This window comes from Amphiura filiformis, chromosome 4 (genome assembly GCF_039555335.1).
Source record: "Amphiura filiformis chromosome 4, Afil_fr2py, whole genome shotgun sequence".
Classification (NCBI taxonomy): Eukaryota; Metazoa; Echinodermata; class Ophiuroidea; order Amphilepidida; family Amphiuridae; genus Amphiura; species Amphiura filiformis.
Genome location: NC_092631.1, coordinates 85,109,430 through 85,122,303, shown reverse-complemented (window position 1 = coordinate 85,122,303; position 12,874 = coordinate 85,109,430). Strand labels below are relative to the sequence as shown.

Genomic DNA, 12,874 nt, shown 5'->3' with positions numbered 1-12,874 from the left:
GTGGAATGGGCGTGATCCAAGACCCCTCAAAAAAATTTCCAAAAATTTTTTTTTGCCATATTTTGTTTAAGAAAATCATAAGCTATCAGGTCAGCCAGATAAAGTTAAAAATTTCCTTTTCAAAATGCGAATTTGAGGGAATTTCATCTCTTTCAATTTAAAACGATTTATGGCAGCGTTGACTTGCTATACATGCCGTAACCAGTTTGGTTTACGACTGGTGGGAGACTAATCAACGAATCAGCTGATCAGCTGGATTGGTATATATATACACACATGCGAAGAAGAATTCCAGTCATCTTATTCTTTCTAGTGAATAATTCATCCACTAATATTACTTTTACTGATATCCTGGCATGCCTGGAGAAAGAAAGAGGCGTCGTTAGCAGCTATCACCTATATTAAGTAAGTACTTCAGTCTAAAAATATGTGTGACGTGTGTTTAGCCCGGGACGGGTGTTTAGTAACTTAGCCCGGGTAACAACATGTCATGGGTAAGCTTAAAGTAAACATGATAAAGATATTTAGCATTCTCTCGGTCGGGGCTGTTCCCGGGCATGCCGGGGACTGTTCTATCTATTGCACTATATACCTACTTCTGACGTAGGGGCTGTGCAATAATTATGAGCCCGGGGGGTTGCGGGGTGGGGGTGGGTGCGATGTAAAATTGCCACCCCCCACCTGGAAAAAAGTCCACTTGTACAAAATAAGCACCCCCTAATGCCTTATAAAAATTCCTGGCGGTAAAATGGGGGGTGCCAAGAAATTTTATCGAGCGAAAGGGGTGGGGCAAGCAATTTTTGGCAAGCCGAGCCGAGGGGGGAGCAAGTGATTTTTGGCACACATGGGTGCCTTGCTCCAAGTTGCTCGAGAAGAGATAGCCATGAATTTGTTCACCGATAGCTTCACATTCTATAGGTATGCCAGGCAAACACATTTGCTAGTCAGCCAAATTCGCCGACAATGTCAATGCATTTTTACATAGAAATTTAAAACTTGTGCCCGAAGAAAGAAACCTACATAAATATGTTTTCTATACTTCACTTGACCCAAATACCGGTATATGATTTTTTATGGTGATAAGTCACTCGCACATGGAATTTTAGAGGATTTTGATAGCAGTTCCATTAAAAAAGCTGCTATCATAATGAGACTAAGATCTAGAAACACCCCGAAATGCCGTTTTGGGGAATTTTGCTAACTGAATCTTTTGACATTGTTTGATGAAAGTCAATCTTTGACAAGATGTAACTTTGCTACGGAAAGTGCTATGAAAAAAAGGTTTTCAGTTTTGGTTTTGTTTACTCAAGGGCTTTAATTTGATATATAAAATGATGCAGTTTGATGGCAAATTTGAATTCACCTAGCATACCTACATTCTAGAGACCATTGCATTCAAAATCTAGTCGGATTAAGCTGAAGCATGACACGTGCACGTGTAAAAGCAATGGAAGTTCAGAAGTAAAATAGTAAATTACACAGCTGATCACGACAGACAATCGCATCAAAAATGTTGCTAAAATTAAACTTGAGCAAAATTTTAGACTGTTCAAAATAGGCAAATCTTGCTCAAAAGATACCGTACTGTAGTTGACTCATCAAAATAACTTTCATCCAAATTTCAACATTTAAACAGAATAAATATAACAAAAGATTGCACCGCTGTCCCCCCGAAAATCATTTTAGCAATGCACTCTAGCATCGAATGCGCCAACTATCGTGTGCAAAAAAATTTGAAATTGAAGCTAGAGTTATCAAGTAAGGCGCCTTTTAAATAAAACACTCTAAAATGGCTTTATAAAGGAAAACAGTTACGGAAACACTTTGCCAATTTCCTGCTCGCTGCGTTCACAACAAGTATCATGTAGATTAGGCTTCCTCAAATATGTTGAAGTGCCACATGAAATAAAAGAAAACAGCAAAGTGCCACTCAATGGCTGCTTTAGCACCTGGGGTGGGGGGAGCCAGAGGGGTGTCCCCCCTGTGAAGCTATCGATTTAAAAAAATTTGAGGTGCAAATGGCGCCATTTGGTGCAATATTTTGTACTATTTTAGCCGTTGGTAGAGGACATAAAAAAGGGCAGAATGGCAGTCAGGAAGGGCATATTTTACCTGTATCAAATTTTGTGTCAATAAAATACATCATATAAAAAATTCGATATATACATCATGCATTATCTATAGTATATTCCTTTGCTAAATCGTAAATAAAAAATTGAAATGTAGAATATTGGAGATATTCCTGCTGGATGAAGTTTGATCAAGGCATTTGATTTTATTTTTATTTTATCCATTCTTAGGGATAAATCACAAATAGTACCACAAATAGTCTTGGAAGCTACAATCAAGGAATTTAATAGTTGGTACACCTTGACAATATGTTGGAACTCTTCATTGCCGCTCTGAGAGTTAAGTGAAATTAGTATAACTATGTTTGATGAGAAGTACATACCTTCTCCTTTCCTCTTCCCTCCCCCATTCCCCCTCAATCAATGTTGGGGAGACTGGAGAGCCCAATGGAAAAAGTGCTTTCATCAACATTGAACTGGGGGAGAGGGGTGGCGATTTACATTTAGTATGCCCGAGTGTACCAACATTAATTTCTTTGATTGTAGGGCTTAGGCAGCCAGCAAATGTTACACACCCAAATTTGTACACGTCCAGTTTTTGCCCACATGGCCTATACTTTGTACACAAATGTTTAAATTTACACACCCAGTTTTTTCAATTTACACACCCAAACCTTCAAATCTTGCCTAAGACCCTGCAAAGTGATCCATGGATGTTCTTTAATAAAATTATTTATTATGTGCAAATGCCCCCAGCCCCCTAGTAGTGCCACCACTGTTTAGAACTGAGGTATACTTTTATTTAGACATTTGATGAATTTAGTTGTACAGCTGTCTTTCAAAAGTTTCTTTAAGGGTGGTTATTAGGAGAAGGGAACTAATTATGGTGAATACAGTACCTGTAGGCTACTTGTGTGACGTTGACAGCAAAATAAATTTGAGCCAATTTTTTAACTTTCATTCAATCTCCATGAACTTTGCCAGTAAGTGTTATAATTATACTGAACTGTTTTACTACTTCCAGATGGTGGAGCTTACTCCAGGCATGGCAGTGTTTGTGTTTCCAAGTACACTGGATATGGAGAAGACATTTGCAAAACTATGTAGAAGATTGATGGATGATTTTTACAGTGGGGCAGAACAGGATTACATGTAGATGTGATCAAACAAGACCATGAATGACACACACCAGCCATTGTTGGTAAGAACAGCTACATGTATTCCCGTATATATGTTTCTTTTCATGTTGCCTGGTGTAGCTAGGGGGTTGTGCGCCAAGGGCAAGGATACAAAATGGATGTGCCCCAAAGCTGTGAAAGTACCAACTTGTCAAAATTATCACTTGGTCATTTTGTGAAATGCAGTTACACAAATATCTAGAAACAAAATCAGTGGCTCCAGAATAGGGTACATCTCGTGCCCCCCATCACCTCATGTCACACAAATTTCTTGTCCCCATTGCAAATTTAAAATTATTCCAAAGCCGTTTTGGGGGTCAATAGCCATACCATATGCATAAGGCAGCTATTTTATTCATGCATTGTGTACATTACAAATGACTGCTGTACTAGTAACTTAGTCCTTACTACTATCAATGAATAAAAGATGATCAAAATAACAGTCTTACTCAAAAAATAACAAGGCCAAGTTTATGTAAACAAAATTGGCTGCCATTTGCTGTCTTTACTGTGTAATTGTGAATACATAACGTTACTGTTTTTGTGCCAACTTTGACCTGTTAGGCTGATACTACTACAGAAGAGTGATCGCACATTTGCACATTTATAGACCTTGCTCAATTTGATGAGACAGCAGTCACAGCACCCAATATGTTAAAAGAATGGAGGCTGAGGTTCTTCAAATCTTCAGATGGGAGTTCTCAGCAGAGGTGGTTTATATCGTGAAGTTGTGGATAGGTAGTGGTGAGCAAACTCAGAAGTTTAAAATTCTAGAGCATTGTAGATGCTAGGCCAGATGAAAGGCAAAGTATGAAGCAGAATGACGTAAATAATCATGACACATATATGCCTTATTGGAACTGGATTTGGGAAACCCTCATCAGTGTCTACAGAAATGACTCCATCTGCAGCCCTTGCTGATCTAGCTGTGCAATGTGCATGATCCTTGGATCACACTTCATATTCAGAGATAAACAATATGGTCCTGATTTCCTTTCCCCAGAATGTTGAGACTCTGAAGCATACATGTACCAAAGCATCACTCAATGACATTAATGCCCTCAATATCAATGAGCGTTGAGCATGGAGTAAAACCCAGCTCTGATTTCCTGCGAGTGCCAATCGAAGATATCCAATCTCAAGATTTGAAGAACCTCAGCCCTCTGGCTAGCCCTCTAAGTTTCCTCCCTCATGACCAGCACTTGAATCCTATCACAACTTTTGGGCTTGGCAAGTCCATGATCAGGGATGTAGCTACAGTGGGCGGTGGTGGGCGGTAGAGCCCACCAATCGGTTTTGGAGCCTATCACTCGGCTCCAATATTAGCATTGGAGCCCACCACTCAGAGGCCAAAATTGCAGCATTTTATTGAATTAGTTAAGAATTTGGTCTATTTTGGCAAACAATTTCCACCTGGGAACCAAGGGAGAACAAAGCCAGTGCATTGATTGGTCACCCCAGGTCAAACAAACAAACAAACAAACAAACAAACAAACAAACAAACAAACAAACAAACAAACAAACAAACAAACAAACAAACAAACAAACAAACAAACAAACAAACAAACAAACAAACAAACAAACAAACAAATAAATATAAATAGCACTGAAAATATCCTAGCTACAACCCTGTCCATGATATGACCATCACAGACTGTGGCTGCTTATAATCATGTGTTTTAAGTTGAACAATCAAACTCGGGTTGTGCCTGCGAGCTCGTATGGCGAGACAAGACTGTTTGGCGGTTCGTAGACTGAGCCCAAGTTCAATTTTTCAGCATACGCACGGTCATTAATAGCTGTAATCTGTGGCCCTCACTGACTTCATGAGCCCCAAAATAGTTCAAGCAGGGAGGAAATCTTAGAAGGCCTTGAACAAGGCTACCCTCAAGCTCATCAGGCCTGTGTGTGTGTTGTCTCATCAAATTGAGCAAGGTCTAGATGCAAGTGTGTGATCTCAAGTCTTTAGTATTATCTGCCTAACAGGTCAAAGTTTATAGCACAAATAGGAAAGTTATGAATATTTTAGCAATTTCACAATTACACAGTAAAGACAGCACAAGGCAGCCATTTGTGTTTACATAAATTTGGTCTTTGTAGATAGCTCCCTTATGTTTAATTTTGAGACAAGTATGCTTTTTTAACATCTTTATTCATTAATAGTCCTAACTGCATGAACTAAAATGCATAAGGCAGCAATAATTTCTAACATTAACATTAGGGTATGGTCATTGACCAACAATTTCAGCATCACGGAGGCCCCTATATGATTTTGGAATAATTTTAAATTTGGTATGCAGTAATATATTGACCAATGGCATGTTTTGAGACTAGGGACAAGAAATTTGCTTGACAAGAGGGCATGAGATGCACCTTACTCCAGAACCAGGGAAAGGTTGGGACTGGGGTGGCACCCAACATACAAAATATGGCGGTCAGTCGGCCATTGGCATCTAACTTTTGGCCTGGCGGAAATTTTCTGACTGGCATCTAGTTGGCTGGCGGTTACTTTTTAAAAGGTCAAGCCTGGCTGGCCTGTAACTTTTGAGGCATATTTGAACACTGGTGGCACCCCCAATATCCGCCACAGTATCGTTGTGATGAAAATGAGATTTTAATATGAAAATTTTAATGTACACAAAATCATATAGATCTACATCATGGTTTGTATTTACACAGTGCACTCAAACTAGCAATTTTGAGTTAAGATGTTATGTCCCTGAGCCCTTGATTTCTTGTTTATTAGGAGAAGAAATTATGGTGACAATTAATTGAAGATAATATATACAATGATTTGGTACATTGTAATAGTGTTTTAGGAATGAGAACATTTCAACAGAGATATGTCAATAATAATCGTATTTTTTTTTCTATCCACAGCATACACACTTGCTTCACAACTTGATGTGGATACTGTTACAGAAGCCAAGCGAGCATCTTAAAAATAAGGAATACATTTACCATGTTTACAGGGGTTGCTATCCCACAATAAGAAGATCCAGAAGACATTAATGTGGGCATCATTGTGAATCTTGGAACTCAGTACCCTCCTCAAGCCACGTCAAGCTTCACTATTTTCTTCTTCTTGGATACCGCTTTGATGATTAAGTTTAGACTTATCAAAATGAACTTCTGGGTGACGCTTGAACTAATAAAAGCATTCGTACGATTAAGGTTAAACTTGGCTTTCGCTTTCAGGCATTATTATCGTGAACCGATGCATGGTGACAAATTGAACGCATAAATGGTGAGACAATGAAAATCCTTTTGGATGCATGGTGAAGCTTGGCCCAACAGAACACTTTATATAGTGAAAGTTGACTTCAAATTTGTGAGCAAAAAGTAAGCTGATCGAGGTGAAGCTTGACCTCCAATATCAGTTAAGGTGAACAAGGATGAATGCTTCAGGTTGGCTCAAAAGTGCTGAATGACCTTTGCATAAAAGACAATTTTTTGTGCATTTAGGGGGCTGTCATTTTCTTCAGAATGAGGTCATGAATATACTAGGGGTCATACAAATTGTATACCAAAAATAGTGAGGGTCATAATTTTTTACACCAAAAAAGGAGGTTATAATTACTACAGTTTCCTTCAAAGAAGAATGGCACTTGTTTACATTTTGAGAGTGGGCACAGTGTAAACACGGTAGTAGGGTTCTGATCAGTGGCTTAACTAGGTTTGGTAGCGCCTGGGGCAAGAAAAAAAAATTGCGCCCCTACACCCCCAGAATATCTTAGGCGTGGGAAATTTTTTAAACATTTGCTTGGAGACGCATAAAATTTTGGACAAATAAGGCCTACCACTAATTAATTTTGGTTACTAGAAGTTGAATATCGGTCTTAAAATGTTCTTTCAATAGATTTTGTGCTGAAAATTTTGACTTTCATCGCTTGGAGGCGCGGAATCGATGCTGAATTAGTCAATTTGGTGTCCCCTTAAGGGTAGCGCCAGGCACGTTGCCCCCTCTGCCCCGGTAGTTACGGCACTGGTTCTGATTGGCTGATTCAATCGTCTGACAAACATAACTACAGACGTGATAATTTGATTGGCCGATTCTGCGCCTTAGACATTGGTCTGCACAAACAAAGCTCCTTGTATATGTCGCTCATTAACAGAATAACAGGGCATTCAGCGTCCAATCTGAGCAAGGGCTGCCGTTCTTCTCTGAAAACGAGTGAAAGGGCGTGTGACTTAAAAAATGTGGGTGCCCTACTTGAGCACATTTACACTTTCCATCACAAATTTTACAATCTTTAGTTACAATGACAAAATAATGTTTCTGTACTGTGCACACCTTTCCATCAAACACACATTTCTTAACTTTTTGGAAATTTGTCTCTGGTATGCGTACAAAAGGCGGTCATCAAAATATTCCGCCAAAGATAGGGGGTCACAAAATTTTCAGCCCACGATGGAAGGGGTTCATAAAAATCGACTCTGCTCACTGACATATTCATGACCCCTCACCTTTGTTTCATAACCACTAAGGCCAAATAAAAAAATAAACATGTTTCACGTCCCCTCCCGCTTCCTTTTTTGAGGTTTCTTCAATTATATTTTTATTTTTTGAAATTCAGTTACAACTTTTCAAAAAAATATGTCTAGGAAGTAGAGATGCTTTCTATAGTCTAAAGGTTTTGTGATAGTTAGAGGGGCCTATCTCTCAGAACAACAAATAAAAAGAGGCCTCCTCCTTTTTCCAGGCATTATTGTATACGCTAAAACAGCTCTAATTATGGGTATTTACACTGATTTTGCGATAAAAAATACAAAATAAAAAGGCCCCTCTTCCTCCTTTTTTTTTTTAACCCGGACGTGAAATATGTTTATTTTTTTACTTGGCCTAAGGTGTAGGACATTTTTTTGTTTTAGCTATAGCCCCCACTCCAGGCGTATTTTTAATTGGACTTGCTGAAGTGGCATTTTCTATTTTATTACACAATTTGTTGCCATTTTTTATGAACTTGTAAGTTCTTAAAATAGCCTAAAATGAGGCTATAGCATCCATAATTAACAGCCTTCTCTAATATTAATCTCCATAGACTTTACATGTAAAATGAAAAGGTCCATAAAAAAAACGGTAACAAATTGTGTACTAAAATTTGCACAAAATGCTAATTGAGCAAGCACAAATGCAATGCACTAGTTTTCGTGAGGGGCTATACTGAAATATTTTTTATGTATTGTATATATATGGTCTTTTTAAAAATAAAAATGTCCATCTGAAACATAGGTGCCCTCCCTGCCCGAAGAAAATAACAGCCCCTTAGCAGCCACATATCCTGGCTATATGCACCTGGTCAACTTTACAAGCAAAAAGTTGATGGTAAACTTTTTGTTACACCCTGTATATCCCTTTTCTGTATCTTTTGTGTAGTTATGTCAATGCTATTGTTGATAGTAAAGTAATTGTGTATTTTTGTATCACACAGAGCATACTGCATATATAGTGTAGCACACTGAGCAAAGTGCATGCTGCTCTCTGCATGTATCATATTAAAAGGGCATTTTGTTTGTATTGCATGGTTTGCATTAACCAATTTTTAGGAGCTTCAAAACATGCATTCATAATGATAGTCAGAAATGAGTGAACTATTTTGCATCTGACGATCATGTCAATCCTCACCACGGCCTGTGATATGTTTAACTTTAAAAGCACACAATCAGAGACAATGGCCAATGATGTCTGAACTTTAGGAAGGAAAAGAGCAACTTTTCTAGGAATTGTTTTCTAGCATTAGTTTCCTATTACTAAGACCTAACTTTTTAGAGAGTTTGTATGTTTAAAGGTAAAAAACTAACCATAGGGCATGCTGTTTCCCGATGGGTTAGAAATTTCAATCATCAAGAAAAAATGTATACAAACAAACTGTTTCTGAGTTTGATTGACAGGTGAACTAGGCCTACATTGTAGTATCTTTAAAGGAAGTCTCTGGCAATCACAACATTATGCCTTATATGTAAAAAAATAACTATCAAGCACGAATCACATGGTTTTATTTAAAACAAACTCATCGTGACTATAAAAGCGATTAAAAACAACCGTCTCTCAACGGCCGACACTCAAAATTCCTGGGCAATGAAATTGTCGAGTGTAATGACAATTGAGTACTGGTACAAATAACCATTATGTCATTGCACTTAGACAGATTCAGCGCAGGAATTTTGAATACTAGTATCGCGTGTTGAGAGCCGACTGTTTTTTATTCGCTTTTATAGTCAATATGAGTTTGTTTTAATAAACCATGCGATTCATCTTCATAATTATTTTTCTAACATAAAAGGCACAATGCTATGATTGCGGGAGACTCTGATTTTATGCATCATTTTGTGCATATTGGCATATGTGAAATTTATTAAGTTATTTTTTTTGTTAATAAGGCCGATATCAAAAAAATTAAAAAAACTGTTTCTAGAATGTCGTCTCAAGATAAATAAAGTATTTTTGTGTTATGATGTAGCAACAAAGGAATATTCTGTCCCAAGAGGTATAGGCAGTAGTATTAACTTCAAGATCATTCATCCATGGTAGAAATATCATGCGATGAAATTTGACCAGCCTCCTTTAATGTTACTTACACCTAAACCTTGATGTACATTATAAATTGAAGGCTTTAAGGTGGTATGGTACTACACCCCTTGATAAATTTTGTGACTAATTTTGCATTTTTTCTTAAAAAATTACTACACTCTGGTAACAAAAGTTATGTATAATACTTCACTGACATTTCAGTGATTGAAGACAAGTGGTTCATTATATAAAGAAATGAGGTACATTCTAGCGGTACCTCTTTTCTTATCATCAATAACATACCGCTTGTCTTGAGTCACTTAAATTACAGTGTAGTAACTGGATTCCTTGCCCCTATAATATACATAACTTTTAATTGTTACCAATGTGTTATTACTTATAGAGAAAATGCAAAATAATCGCAAATTTATCAAGGGGTGTAGTACCACCTAGGTTTTGCCCGTAATGGGCATTTTTCAGTTGTTTGTTTCTTTGTGAAAAGGCAAAACTCTAATCATTCATAATTTTTAAGTGCAAGTATTGTATTCAACCAAATAGCTCTTTGGGTGCTTACACAAGACAAGCGGTTTGATACTTGTGATAGAAAATGAGGTACATGTACCGCTAGGATGTATCTCATTTCCTATCATATTTACTGAACCGCTTGTCTTGATTCACTGAAATTTCAGTATAGTAATTGGATTCCTTGCCCCAATAATATACATAACTTTTTTGTTACCAGTATATGTTATTAATTTTTGAGAAAAATGCAAAAATAGTCACAAATTTACCACAGAGGTGTAGGACCCCTTAAATGGGTTATGATCAAGTTTGAAAGTTCAATGACCTTTTCCCACTGAATGCAAGGTGTTGTTGAAATGGCTCCATAGCCTAGATTAATAGTGCTATTTCTCAGCCAAATATGGCAACTTGTAGTGCATATGAATTGAAATCATTGGATTTTGAAATGTTTGCAAGCTCCGAGACATAGCATTTTTTTGGAAAATGGCATCAAGGGTGTATTAAATTCATATTGTTTTCGATATCTCGCTGCCCCCAACTCAACACAAAAGTTGACAACCATGAGAGTTACCAAATTATGCGTGGAAAAGGGTTATTTTTTACCAGTAGCAAGGACCTTGAAATTGGCAAAATTTCAGTGAAATTTGACAGTGAAATTAGCATAATAGGGTATTTAATTTGCACTGTCCGCGATATTTTGATAAAAAGTAATTGAGAAAATCCAGAAATTTTATGTCAATATTTAGTGTCATTGATAAGGGGTGTTTGAAATTCTAATCATTGAAAGCGGATGTTTGAAATTCTAGTCATTTAAAACCGCAAAAAAGGGGTTGTTTTGGCCATATTTAGTCCTCGATTTTGCATGAAAAAGGGGGTAAATTTGATGAAAAATCATTGCAAAAGGAGGCTTTTGAAAGATTTGGTAACTCTCATGGTTGTCAACTTTTGTGTTGAGTTGGGGGCCGGGTATCTACGCTAGTCCTGTGGTGAGTCTGTTGACATGATAAAACAATATAAAAACTTGATCTCGAATTGAGCGATTAACTGAAACACTCCCGGGAAGCAATTCAACAAATGGGGACGCTTTATAGTTATATATTTAGTAAGTTGTTATTCGGCACTCTGTCATGTTATAACAGTATGATATACTAGTAATACAATACAAGTGGCAAATGATGTCAGTAATTTATATTCAACAAACACATTTATTACAAATGGAGATAACTTTATTTAGCAAATAAAAGATATTAATGATTAAGTACAAACTTGTGATAAAGTGTGTTTTTCATTGTTATTATTCAAACACATTGTTATACACCAAATGGGCTATTCAGTTGAAATCCATACACCCCCTATGGAATACATGACCTTAATCTTTGACACAGGTGATGTAGATTTCAAGTGGCGTCACCCATTCAGGTAACCACAATTGAAATTCACACTCCCTGGGAGATTAAGGTCATATCTTCATATTGGGCTATTCCAGTTACAATCCTTCCACAGGGGGAGTATGTTTTTCAAATGTAATTGATCAGGGTTAATTATTTTGAAACCCATACACCCCTGCATTATGGCTTTACCTATAGACCACTTGACATCAATGTTTATCAACAAAGGCGAGGGATTGGTCTTTCGATTTGCTCGAACGAACCGCTTCACAGTTCAATGGCTTTCTTGTACCATATGAAATGTGGTGGGAGATTTAAAATACACACGCCCTGAGCAAACTACGATGCGCACGCACAATGCAGGGCAAAGAACAATGGAAAGTGCCATAATGCGTGCGCATACTGCCGGGTAATGATGTCACATGTCAAGTGGTCTATATCTTCCACAGATGGAGTGAGTATTTCAAATGGAAGTTACCCAACTGTCTATTCTATTCGAAAACTCATACTCCATCTGTGGAAGACTTGGGCTAAATCTTCCACAGGGGTAGTGTGGATTTCAACTGGAATAGCCCAATGACCAAGTGGATGGTGGGAATATTGGCTGCTCATGATAGAAAGTGTGCAAATTATTACCCCAAGGTGATCTGGAGAGTATATGTCTACTATTTTCCAAGACTGAAGGTAGAAGGAAAATAGTAGGCCTATTCTTGAGTCACTGAGGGGTAATGGAATTCAACATTCCCTGAATACAGATCAGTCAAGAAGACGATATCAAGGTTACGATGTTGGTAAGGGGCGCACCATTAGATTTCCAGGGGGGCATGGGAGTTTTTTGAAAAAAAAAAACTTCGCCCACTAGTGAGACGAAAAAAAAAAAACTTCACCCGCTAGTGAGACGAAAAAAAACAATTTTGCCTCACTGATGAGTAAAAAAAAAAATTTCCCCAACCAACTTTGTATAAAAGTATACATTAAAATTGAAAAAAAAAATATCTAGCCTTTGGAGCCCAAAAAAAATGAAACTACACAAATGAAAACCCATGATTCCTTTATTATTATATTATAGGTCATACACACATGTAGCTGGTTTTAATAGCAAAACAAAAATCTACCAGAACTTTTCTTTCTGAAAAAATGCTTTTTGGGAGGCCTATCCATGTATGTGAACCACAGACATTGGTTAGAGATCAGTGGGGTAATCTC

The 12,874-nt window shown here is 37.5% G+C and overlaps 1 long non-coding RNA gene across 1 annotated transcript; it reads left to right on the top strand.

The window, feature by feature from the left end:
- The first annotated feature begins 258 nt into the window (after positions 1-258).
- Positions 259-6,337, top strand: LOC140149958 (uncharacterized). Its single transcript, XR_011858785.1, has 3 exons — positions 259-405; positions 3,094-3,270; positions 6,128-6,337. It is a non-coding gene; the product is annotated as an uncharacterized lncRNA (long non-coding RNA).
- The last annotated feature ends 6,537 nt before the right edge of the window (positions 6,338-12,874 follow it).